Source organism: Diachasma alloeum, unplaced genomic scaffold, assembly GCF_001412515.2.
Source record: "Diachasma alloeum isolate Michigan unplaced genomic scaffold, Dall2.0 Dall_scaffold_01147, whole genome shotgun sequence".
Lineage (NCBI taxonomy): Eukaryota > Metazoa > Arthropoda > Insecta > Hymenoptera > Braconidae > Diachasma > Diachasma alloeum.
Window position 1 is genome coordinate 58323 of NW_021681257.1, and position 13664 is coordinate 71986.

Genomic DNA, 13664 nt, shown 5'->3' on the forward strand with positions numbered 1-13664 from the left:
CGGAATTGGTTAATTTCGTTGAAATTAGGACAAATCATAACATCTTCAAGAATTTAAATCTTTAATGCCACTTAAAATATCACACAACATCTTTCTTCATAATGTTCTTCTGTACTCAGCAATACCCGCTGATGACCCACTCGTCAGGTTAGCCTCCGCCTTCAAAGAGAAAAAATCCTTCCTCTGCTCCATCGTCGGCGGCGTTATGGCCAATTGTCCCCATTTCTGTTTTTGTTTTTCACTTTCTCACTCTCTCCATTTTCCATTATCCAAAGGACTGGGTATCCCCTATCAATTTGTCTAATGACTAGTCTAACGATAGCTAAAAATATAAAAACAATTCAGTTGTCATTTACATCGTTATTGTTGAATGTCACTTTTGGAAACGATTTAGTGTGTGTAAAGCGGTTGTTTTCAGCACGATGTGCGTGAAGTATAGTAAAAAACAACCACTTTACCCCCACTATCATTCCGAAAAGTGCACTCGGCAGGTATCACAAAACATAGATATTTTGTCAAAAGACCCAAAAAAATTTTTTTCTCAAACCGGCACCGAAAGTTCGTACTTTGCTCCCTGATGAGCGGGAGGAAAGTGAGTACTTCCCGCCCTCGGGTGGAAAGTACTCCATTTCCTCCCGCTCAGTAGACAGCAAAATACAAACTTTCCTTTGTAGGCATGTTAAAAATTTGTTTCCGTCCCGGCGGGTACAAAGTGACATTTCCCTCCCGCTTCGCAGGAGGGAAATGCAACTTTGCGCCTGCGCCGAGACGGAAAATCGCGTTCTAACCAAGGGAGGTAAAATAACGGACCCTCAGCCGCGTGCTTACCAACCCGCACTCGCGACTGACGATACTTTATTTTCCTTCCGTAGGTTAGAAATATACTAATGTGCACCTCGGGCGGGAAAACATGACTTTCCGCCCTTGATGCACAATATACTAATTCTGACGAGTCTGCAGACCTAGTCGAAGCCGAGGAATGCAACCACACGAGTCAGAAATTTTTTCATTTTTTTCTCGAGCTGCAAAGCTAATTTTACCTCACATAAGCTGTGAATGTCGTTTTACGGACAGTGTCACGAAAAATAACATGTGTTACACGTGCGTGCGAAAAAGTGGTTCTTTACGCACTAGTAACACGATATGCTAAATTTCTTGCTGTAACAAGCATCATAGGTTACGAAATAGGAAACACCTTCCCGTGTGTTGACAATGCCAATTATTACTATCTTCAATCGGTGTACCAGGGCTGTAATCACGGGGGAGTGATTACATTTTATAATTATGTTATCAGTGAATTCTAATTTCAATAAGCCCTTTGAGGTAATTTTTATGGTATTCTTTTTTTAAGCGGAAAATTTTTCTCTCTAAATTCTAATTCTCTTAGAATTCTTTAATGCCTAAAGGAGGTTAGGCGGTGTTTGAGGTGAATTTGAGAGTGAATTTCTGTGGTTCCCGGTAGCTTAGTCGGTAAGAGTGCCCGGCGCGTATCTGGGAGACCCGGGTTCGATTCCCGGCTGGGTGAAGCGGAAATTTTTTCTCTCTAAATTCTAATTCTCTTAGAATTCTTTAATGCCTAAAGGAGGTTAGGCGGTGTTTGAGGTGAATTTGAGAGTGAATTTCTGTGGTTCCCGGTAGCTTAGTCGGTAAGAGTGCCCGGCGCGTATCTGGGAGACCCGGGTTCGATTCCCGGCTGGGTGAAGCGGAAATTTTTTCTCTCTAAATTCTAATTCTCTTAGAATTTTTTTTTAGAGGTAATTTTATATGGATGTATGAAAGAAATATACCTCTCGAACGCGTTCGGTAAAATTTCACTTCCGTCCGTCCTCATATCCTTCAAATGAGTCTAGGACGAGTAATACTCTACCGGTGTGGGAAATTTTAATATGCAAGAGGATAGTTTTTGCATCCATAGATGTGTTTTTTTAACGAAACGAATCGTAAGATATCCCTTACAGATAAGTATTTTTTCATTGGATTACAATTCGCCCCACGATTACCTTACGTACAGTAAAAGTTGCCATGATTTTCCAGGTAATTTTTATTCAATTTTTCTCTCCATGTAGGAAGAATTCTTTAATAGTATATTTCGTCATTAGGCCGAAAAAAACTTTTCTGGCGAATATGAGGTTTGCAGTACGAGCCGAATTGAATGGTTCAATAAAATTGAAAATGCAAATAAAATCACTGTGAATTTCCAGAGATGGGAACCTCGAATTACATTTGTAATCTAATTACTTGAAAATTAATAAATATATGTGATGTATAAAATTTCTTCGGGAGAGATTTTATTCCACTGAGAATTTTTAAATTGTGATTTTCGATTATCCGCTCCGATAAATTATAGTAATCGATAGGAATTACAACGAAAATTACATCAGAATTTTATTGGGATTAAAAATGAAATCCAATTCATATATATAATTTATAATGTCCATTCGGAATTCCTCCAGTAACTGAAAAGTCTTTTGACAAAAAATACTCATTGTGAAGGAAAAAAAATTTGCTGGAGTAAATTACATATTACAGCTGAGATTAGGAATTTCCAATTCCTAACTGAAAAAGGAATTTCGTAATCGTCATTTTCAGATTATAAAATGGTAGAGTAACTGCAATATTCGATTCCAAAATTACAAATTATTCGAGTAATTCTCAGATAATAATTCGGATTACTCATTCAATTTTGTAATTTGACAAATTTAAATTCTCGTAAGTGGTGCCAAAAGGACGTATAGACATTAGTTTCTAGATTTTAGAAACTCCTGTTCTTAAACTTTATCCTTGATGGGATCATAAAAACTCATAAATTTGGGGATTATTTTTAGAAACAAATATTTTCTAAAACAAATATTGAATTTTTCTTAATTTTCAGAAAATTTCCAGATTGAACTAAAAAATTGCAACCGAAGTATTTAAAGGGCGTAAGTACCCCATACATCCGGAAGGGTGCCCAAATATCGAGAATTTCAGATGTGAGGAGGGGTGATTTTGCAAAGAGGGAGAGGGGGGGAGGAGATTGGGCATTGAGAAATCACAATCGATTAAAATTGAGTTGGTGAGTCTTTCCAAAATATCTCCAAAACTAAAGCAGACCGCGAATTTTTACGAAAATTTGGGGGGGGAGGTGCATTGAGAATTCATAACCAAGAAAATTGAGTTGATAGATTTTTTAAAAATATCTTCAAAATTAAGGGAGATGAAGAATTTTTACGGAAAATTTGGGGGAGAGGGCGTGTGCATTGAGAATTCGCAATTTTTCTCTTCTTTTTTGTTGAAATTCTGGGTGTCTTAAGACATTTTTCAAATCTTCAATATGTATTATTGGCAAAAATTTCCCGTTCTTTCGATTAAGCATGGTTTAAAGTTGTTCACATCACCAGAAATGTCCTGAAATTTCGAAAAGAGTTAAAAATTCCGCGTTGTATCACTTTTCCCCATCTGGATTGCAGATTGTTCATTTTTGTTGTGGAACTAACTTTTTGTTTCGGAAAGTATCCAAAAATGAAGGTGGGATTCCACTCTATTCTATCTAAACATTATTTCTGCCCTGCTTTTCCTTTTTTTTATTTTTTTCATTAATTAAAAGTGTTTTTTGTTTTCCATTAAAAACTTTTTTTGCGAAGAAATTGAGAAAAGAAAATTTTACTGGAAAAGTATGTATACGATCCCTGGGCTCGAATATTCAAAAAGTCTCCTAATTGTTTTTAAGCAGACCAAAAACTATGTTTCGAAAACTTAGGTTCAAATGAACCAGACATATCTGAAATGTGGAAATTCATTACTTCCAAGGAAAGTGTTTATACGACTTTTTTATCCGTATTTTCAAAAAATTGAAAAATTCCCGATAAAAAAATTTAAAAAATTATCTCGAAAAATTGGGCTCAGATGACTCAGGATCATCAAAAACGTGGAGATTTCATATTCCCTGGGAAAGAGTCCATACGACCTTTTGGCCCAAATTTTCAGTGAAAAAAAATACGCGTAAAAAAATCAAAAAAAGTGTCTCATAAAATTAGGCTCAGATGACTCAGAATCATCCAAAACGTGGAAATGTCGTATTCTCTGGGAAAGCGTTTATACGACCTTTTGGCACAAATTTTCGAAAAATTGAAAAAATTACGCTTAAAAAAATCAAAAAAATTGTCCCGTAAAATTGGGCACAGATGACCCAGCATCATCCAAAACGTGGAGATTTCATTTCATTTTTGGGAAAGTGTTTATAAGATTTTTTGGCCTGAATTTTCAAAAATTTTCAAATTCCTTGTAGAAAAATAAAAAATTTGGTTCCGAAAAGATAGGCTCAGATGACTCAGAAACATTTGAAGCGTGGAGATTTCATATCCTCTGGGAAAGTGTTTATACGACCTTTTGGCACAACTCACGCGAATCGTCCACTTTAGGAGATCATGAATATGCACGTTTCAGATAATGCTGAATCGTCTGAGCCCAACCTTTTAGGACCATTTTTTTCCATTTTTTCAATTTTTTTTTCTAAATTTTATCCGGATGCAAATTCTAAACTGCAGATTCGAGAATGTAGAAAAAAAATCTTGAATTCACTTTTTTTCTTCTCTGTGTCATTATTCCAATTCCAAATTACAGAAGGGAATTTGGAAATATTAAAGTAAATCATCCCGTCAATTAAGTAATTGGGAAATAATGAATGAATTATCTAGCTAATCGGAAAATCGTCGAAGTCAGATTCCAAATTACCCATGTAATTTGGAGAACTACAAATGTGGATTTCAATGTATACCTATATATAACATATTTTTTGGATCTATAATCAAAGATGTTTTGGGATGTTTTGATCAAATTTGCGGAATTACGAACAGAAAAAAATTTAAAATTCAAATATATCTAGGACGAAACCCAATTTATATGACGGCTCAAAATACTTGTTTTGATTATAAGAATCATTGAAAAAAACATGAGGAAAATCAAACGTAACGTAATTTCAAAAATTCGACTTTTTCAACTTTTTCTTTTGAAATTTCGTAATTATGAGCACTTACAGATTGGATAAAAACCTTTACTCATAATATTCTTATAGGTGGTAGAAAATTGAACATTTTGACGCATGGAATATCAAAATCGGATAAATAGAATCCGAGATATTGGAGAAAAATGAAAAAACTAAGAAAAAATCATATCTCCGAAGTGAGCTGCCGAAAAAATCTGAAAAAAATTGATAGTTTTTTTAGCCCCCTAGTTGTAGAAAAAATCGCCAGCAATTTCCAACAGGGTGAGGCTCAGCCGTTGACTCAAAATCAAACATTGAAATCTCTCTTTTAAAATTCCATTAATTACTCCTCGATAAAATTATATAAATTCAGAGCAGAGATGGGAAAATTGGGAATTTGGCGTTCCGGAATATTAAATTACATTTTTCTTTCGTAATTTAAGAAAAATAATTGGAGATTACAATTAAATATCAAGTTGTATATCAGTAATCCATTAAACCTTTGAAATTTATAATTCTTCTGAATCGATTGGAAAATACATGAGTTTTTATTAGCCCTAATCGCAAATTACCTAAATATTCCTCTACTAACTATCGGCGATACAAATAATCTAATAAAATGCCATTGGAGAATACTTGACTAACCGGGAATTTGATTTCTCAGATTACAGATTATTGAATAATAAATATTTACAATACCGAATTACTGGAATGAGCAAGTAATTTCATATTGTAGTTCTCCAAATTACATGGGTAATTTGAAATCGGACTTCGACGATTTTCCGATTAGCTAGATAATTCATTCATTATTTCCCAATTACTTAATTGACAGGATGATTTACTTTAATATTTCCAAACTCCCTTCTGTAATTTGGAATTGAAATAATGACACAGTGAAAAAAAAAGTAAATTCAAGATTTTTTTTCTACATTCTCGAATTTGCAGTTTAGAATTTGCATCCGGATAAAATTTTGAAAAAAAAAACAAATAATTTCAGAAAATAAATAAATGAAATTTACCAACCAAAAAATGATGGTTTCAAGAGGGGAACCTCTTTAGCACATTTTCGAAATGAAAGACATTTTCAAAATTTTCAATTGAACCTTTGAAAAAATGGAAAAAAATGGTCCTAAAACGTTGGGCTCAGACGATTCAGCATCATCTGAAACGTGCAGATTCATTATCCGCCTAAAGGGGACGATTCGCGTGAGTTGTGCCAAAAGGTCGTATAAACACTTTCCCAGAGGATATGAAATGTCCACGTTTCAGATGTTTCTGAGTCATCTGAACCTATCTTTTCGGAACCAAATTTTTTATTTTTCTACAAGGAATTTGAAAAATTTTGAAAATTCAGGCCAAAAAATCGTATAAACACTTTCCCAAAAATGAAATGAAATCTCCACGTTTTGGATGATGGTGGGTCATCTGTGCCCAATTTTACGGGACAATTTTTTTGATTTTTTTAAGCGTAATTTTTTCAATTTTTCGAAAATTTGTGCCACAAGGTCGTATAAACGCTTTCCCATAGAATACGACATTTTCACGTTTTGGATGATTCTGAGTCATCTGAGCCTAATTTTATGAGACACTTTTTTTTATTTTTTTACTCGTAATTTTTTTTCACTGAAAATTTAGGCCAAAGGTCGTAAGAAGTCTTTCCCAGGGAATATGAAATCTCCACGCTTTTGATGATTCTGAGTCATCTGACCCCAATTTTTCGAGATAATTTTTAAAAAAATTTTATGGGGAATTTTTCAATTTTTTGAAAATACGGATAAAAAAGTCGTATAAACATTTTCCTTGGAAATAATGAATTTCCACGTTTCAGATATGTCTGGGTCATTTGAACCTAAGTTTTCGAAACATAGTTTTTGGTCTGCTTAAAAACAATTAGGAGACTTTTTAAAAATTCAAGCCCAGGGATCGTATACATACTTTTCCAGTAAAATTTTCTTTTCTCAATTTCTTCGCAAAAAAAAGTTTTTGATCGGAAACAAAAACACTTTTAATTAATGAAAAAAATCAAAAAAAAAAACGGCAGAAATAATGTTTAGATAGAATAGAGTGGAATCCCACCTTCATTTTTGGATACTTTCCGAAACAAAAAGTTAGTTCCACAACAAAAATGAACAATCTGCAATCCAGATGGGGAAAGGTGATACAACGCGGGATTTTTAACTGTTTTCGGAATTTCAGGATATTTCTAGTGATGTGAAGAACTTTAAACCATGCTTAATCGAAAGAACGGGAAATTTTGACCAATAATACATATTGAAGACTAAAAAAATGTCTTATGACACCCAGAATTTCACCAAAAAAGAAGAGAAAGAGTTGAAAATCAAAGAAATTGACTTTTCCGACAATAATGAGGAGAGTTTTTCAAAGCTCTTTTGATAGTAGAAAAAACATCTGAAAAGTCTCTACAAAATTAAAATTTTCAAGGAACGAAACCGGACCAACTTTTGGCGAAATCACTCACATTACAATTTTGCGTTAATCATTCATTCCAGATTAACTCAAAAAATGGTCTCAAAAATAGCGGGGGGGGGGGTATATTGAGAATTCCCAACCAAAAAAAATTGAGTCGGTAAGTTTTTCAAAAATATCTGCGAAACTAAGCGAGATAGTGAATTTTTACTGAAAGTTTAAGGGGGGAGGGTTGTACATGGAGAATTCAATAAAACTTCCTACCCCCCTCCCGCCCCAAATTTTCAGTAAAAATAGTCTATTTCTCTTAGTTTTGGAGATATTTTTGAAAAACTTACCGACTCAATTTTTTGGTTGCGAATTCTCAATGCACACGCTCTCTCCCCCAAATTTTCCGTAAAAATTCTTCATCTCCCTTAATTTTGAAGATATTTTTGAAAAATCTATCGACTCAATTTTTTTGGTTGTGAATTCTCAATGCACCTCCCCTCCCCCCAAATTTTTGTAAAAATTCGCGGTCTCCTTTAGTTTTGGAGATATTTTGGAAAAACTCACCAACTCAATTTTAAGCGATTGTGATTTCTCAATGCCCAATCTCCTCCCCCCCCCTCTCTCTTTGCGAAATCACCCCTCCTCACATCTGAAATTCTCGATATTTGGGCACCCCTCCGGATGTATGGGGCACTTACGCCCTTTAAATACTTCGGTTGCAATTTTTTAGTTCAATCTGGAAATTTTCTAAAATTAAGAAAAATTCAATATTTGTTTTAGAAAATATTTGCTTCTAAAAACTATCCCCGAATTTATGAGTTTTTATGATCCTATCAAGGATAAAGTTTAAGAACAGGAGTTTCTAAAATCTAGAAACTAATGTCTATACGTCCTTTTGGCACAACTTACGAGAATTTAAATTTGTCAGATTACAAAATTGAATGAGTAATCCGAATTATTATCTGAGAATTACTCGAATAATTTTTAATTTTGGAATCGAATATTGCTCTAATCTANAATTTTGGAATCGAATATTGCAGTTACTCTACCATTTTATAATCTGAAAATGACGATTACGAAATTCCTTTTTCAGTTAGGAATTGGAAATTCCTAATCTCAGCTGTAATATGTAATTTACTCCAGCAAATTTTTTTTCCTTCACAATGAGTATTTTTTGCCAAAAGACTTTTCAGTTACTGGAGGAATTCCGAATGGACATTATAAATTATATATATGAATTGGATTTCATTTTTAATCCCAATAAAATTCTGATGTAATTTTCGTTGTAATTCTTATCGATTACTATAATTTATCGGAGCTGATAATCGAAAATCACAATTTAAAAATTCTCAGTGGAATAAAATCTCTCCCGAAGAATTTTTATACATCACATATATTTATTAATTTTCAAGTAATTCGATTACAAATGTAATTCGAGGTTCCCATCTCTGGAAATTCACAGTGATTTTATTTGCATTTTCAATTTTATTGAACCATTCAATTCGGCTCGTGCTGCAAACCTCATATTCGCCAGAAAAGTTTTTTTCGGCCTAATGACGAAATATACTATTAAAGAATTCTTCCTACATGGAGAGAAAAATTGAATAAAAATTACCTGGAAAATCATGGCAACTTTTACTGTACGTAAGGTAATCGTGGGGCGAACTGTAATCCAATGAACAAATACTTATCTGTAAAGGATATCTTACGATTCGTTTCGTCAAAAAAACACATCTATGGATGCAAAAACTATCCTCTTGCATATTAAAATTTCCCACACCGGTAGAGTATTACTCGTCCTAGACCCATTCGAAGGATATGAGAACGGACGAAATGAAATTTTACCGAACGCGTTCAGTAAAAAGTCACTCTCCGTTGCATGAAAATTATACGCAATATTGCACAATTATTCACGTTCACTAGGGTAATTATTGATGTAGCGCAGAATAAATTTCATAGTTTCGGTATAAATTACCCTCGCATTCAGTAAATTTTGTTGAGCTATCGCGGAAAAATTCACCATCGTTCTATTCTTTTTACCCGATTTCGGGTAAAAAAATCTTGGAAATTGAGCTCGTTCTACGATTACTTCACTTGTTTGGTAATTTTTCTCCAACTTTTTTCTCCGTGTAGTACATATATTTTTAATTTAGTAAAATTCCAAATACATGGACGCAAACCTAGCGAAACGTTTAAGAACGTATACATTACTTAAACTGTCATGACATTGCTTTGTTTCCTCCGCTCGTATATTTTTAAGTACTCGAATATTGACAGGTTACGCTGACAAGGGTTATCGGCGAAAAAGCAAAATCTTGGCAGCTTCAGGAAAAATTTTATACAAGGGCTAAGAAAGCCAAAACCCTGCAAGCTGTCGTCAAGAACATGGCGTTGGCATTAATCTCGCCAGATGCTCCGTCTCCGTCACTTGTTCGGTGTCGATTCGAGGGAGAAGAAGTGCTCCACCCACATTTCTCGAGGATCTGAGAGGTATATTTCTTTCATACAACCATATAAAATTACCTCAAAGGGCCTATTGAAATTAGAATTCACTGATAACATAATTATAAAATGTAATTACTCACCCGTGATTACAGCCCTGGTACACCGATTGGAGATAGTAATAATTGGCATTGTCAACACACCGGTAGGTGTTTCCTATTTCGTAATCTATGATGCCTGTTACAGCAAGAAATTTAGCATATCGTGTTACTAGTGCGCAAAGAACCACTTTTTCGCACGCACGTGCAACACGTGCTATTTTTCGTGACACTGTCTGTAAAACGACGTTCACAGCCTATGTGAGGTAAAATTAGCTTTGCAGCTCGAGAAAAAAATGAAAAAATTTCTGATTCGTGTGGTTGCATTCTTCGGCTTCGCCTAGGTCTACAGACTCGTCAGAATTAGTATATTGTACATCAAGGGCGGAAAGTCATGTTTTCCCGCCCGAAGTGCACATTAGTATATTTCTAACCTACGGAAGGAAAATAAAGTATCGTCAGTCGCGAGTGCGGGTTGGTAAGCACGCGGCTGAGGGTCCTTTATTTTACCTCCCGTGGTTAGAACGCGATTTTCCGTCTCGGCGCAGGCGCAAAGTTACTCCTGCGAAGCGGGAGGGAAATGTCACTTTGCGGCCGCCGGGACGGAAACAATTTTTTAACACGCCTGCAAAGGAAAGTTTATATTTTGCTGTCTACTGAGCGGGAGGAAATGGAGTACTTTCCACCCGAGGGCGGGGAAGAGGGGGAGGGAATCCTAAGAGAATTAGAATTTAGAGAGAAAAAATTTCCGTTTCACCCAACCGGGAATCGAACCCGGGTCTCCCAGATACGCGCCGGGCACTCTTACCGACTAAGCTACCGGGAACCACGCAGCCTAAAAAAAAAAAAAATTCTAAGCGAATTAGAATTTAGAGAGAATAAATTTCCGTTTCACCCTGCCGGGAATCGAACCCGGGTCTCCCAGATACGCGCCGGGCACTCTCACCCACTAAGCTACCGGAAACAACAGAAATTCACTCTCAAATTCACCTCATACACCGCCTAACCTCCTTTAGGCATTAAAGAATTCTAAGAGAATTAGAATTTAGAGAGAAAAAATTTCCGCTTCACCCAGCCGGGAATCGAACCCGGGTCTCCCAGATACGCGCCGGGCACTCTTACCGACTAAGCTACCGGGAACCACGCAGCCTAAAAAAAAAAAAAATTCTAAGCGAATTAGAATTTAGAGAGAATAAATTTCCGTTTCACCCTGCCGGGAATCGAACCCGGGTCTCCCAGATACGCGCCGGGCACTCTTACCGACTAAGCTACCGGGAACCACAGAAATTCACTCTCAAATTCACCTCATACACCGCCTAACCTCCTTTAGGCATTAAAGAATTCTAAGAGAATTAGAATTTAGAGAGAAAAAATTTCCGTTTTTCCGTTGCGGAAGGAAATGGAGTACTTTCCACCGGAGGGCGGGAAGTACTCACTTTCCTCCTCCTCATCAGGGAGCAAAGTACGAACTTTCAGTGCAGGTTTGTGAAATAGTATATTGTGCCCCTAGGGAGTAAAAGTATTTTTTGAGGAATGGGACGTTATAATCACATGAGTCAGAAAATACTTTTATGCCACTCATGCCTGAAACCGGCTGGATTACACACTCGACGCTTCGCGTCTCATGTCTAATTCAGCCGGTTTCAGGCTTCGTGACATAAAATTTTGTTCAGTACTTGTGGGGAAATTTCGTCCTTAACGTGTATGGTTACATCACTCGCCTTCGACCCATGCTGTAAACCCCACACACGTTAAAGACGAAATTGCTCCACACGTGCTGATATATACTATTACTGCCGTGTGGCACACGATATTTTATGCTTCGAGGACTGAAAACCGCGATTTAACCGAGCGAAGCGAGGTTAGAATCGCGGTTTTCCGTCCCTAGAGGCATGAAAAAAATTTTTGGGTCTTTTGACAAAATATCTATTTTTTGTGATACCTGCCGAGTGCACTTTTCGGAATGATAGTGGGGGTAAGTGGTTGTTTTTTACTGTACTTCACGCACACCGTGCTGAAAACAACCGCTTTACACACACTAAATCGTTTCCAAAAGTGACATTCAATAATAACGACGCAAATGACAACTGAATTGCTTTTATATTTTTAGCTATCGTTAGACTAGACATTAGACAAATTGATAGGGGATACCCATTGTCCTTTGGATAATGGAAAATGGAGAGAATGAGAAAGTGAAAAACAAAAACAGAAATGGAGAACAATTGGCCATAACGCCGCCGACGAAGGAGCAGAGGAAGGATTTTTTCTCTTCGAAGGCGGAGGCTAACCTGACGAGTTGGGCATCAGCGGGTATTGCTGAGTACAGGAGAACATTATGAAGAAAGATGTGTGATATTTTAAGCGGCATTAAAGATTTAAATACTCGAAGAAGTTATGATTTGTCCTAATTTCAACGACACTAACCAATCCCGGAATCCAGGGGGATATTTTTTATTTTTTGCGGGGTGCGTAACGATAAAAACCATGTGTAAATGGTTTTCTTTGTGCGAAAAGTAGAACTTTTTGCAGATCGGTAATGAGGGTCAAAAATGAGGGTCAAAAATAGTAGTCAAAGTGAGGGTCAAAAATAGTAGTCAGAGTAAGGCTCAAATAAAGTTTCATAATTAGGGTCAGGATGAGGGTCACAAATAATGGTCTGAGTGAGGGTCAATAATAAGGGTTAGGATGAATGTAAAAAATAAAAGTCAGAAGTAGGGTCAAAAATGAGGGGCCGAATGAGGATAAAAAATTAGTGTCCTAATGTGACCCAAAAATAAGGGTTTGAATGAGTGTCAAAAATAGTAGTCAGAGTTAGGGTCAAAAATAAGCTCCATAATGGGGTCAAAGATAAGTGTCCGAACGAGGGTCAAAAATAAGGGTCAGAGAGAGGGTCAAAAAGAACGGTCATAACGAGGTTCATAATAAGGGTCAAAGATAGTAGTCAGAATTCGGGGCATCAATTAGGCACATAATGAGGGTCAAAAATACTAGTCAGAATGAGGGCCAAAAATAAGGGTCAGAAGTGAAGTTCAGAATGAGGGTCAAAAATAGGGGTCAGAAATGAAGTTCAGAATGAGGGTCAAAAATAAAAGTTATATTAAACGCGAAAAATGAGGGTCAAAAATAGTCATCAGAGTGAGGGTCAAAAATACGCTTCATAATGGGAGTCAAAGATGAGGGTCCGAATGAGGGTCAAAAATACAGGTCAGAGAGAGGGTAAAGAATAACGGTCATAATGAGGTTAATAATGAGGTCAAACATTCCTGGAAATCCAGGAGCCATGCTACAGCCACGGTATTTGCGTGGCTGTTGCGTGGCTATTAGGATTGTCATTTTCTGGGGCTAAAAAGGGGGAAATGATATCTGAAAACACAATAAAAGTAGATAGACGAATTATTAGTTTATATTTGCACTGTTTATAACATTGTTTTCTATCAATTGATTGAAATTAATGTGAGTGTATACAATGATAATACAAGACCCGTAGGGGGAATGCCGGGAGATGGCGGCAGTGTCGATATCCCAACGGGGTCGGTCAAGTCGACAGGAGTCTTAGCCAGAATAAGTGAGACTCCAACAGAGGTGGGGCGCCACAGTCGATTCTAACGGCTGGGCGACCAGCCTGTGCCGGTAACTCGGTAGTCGGGCCAGAAGAAAAATATCCATGGATTTTTGGAGTGGGGGACAAGCATATGAGTGGGAATTACGTAGAGTGGGAGTATCCTGGGCAGGGAAAACATCTG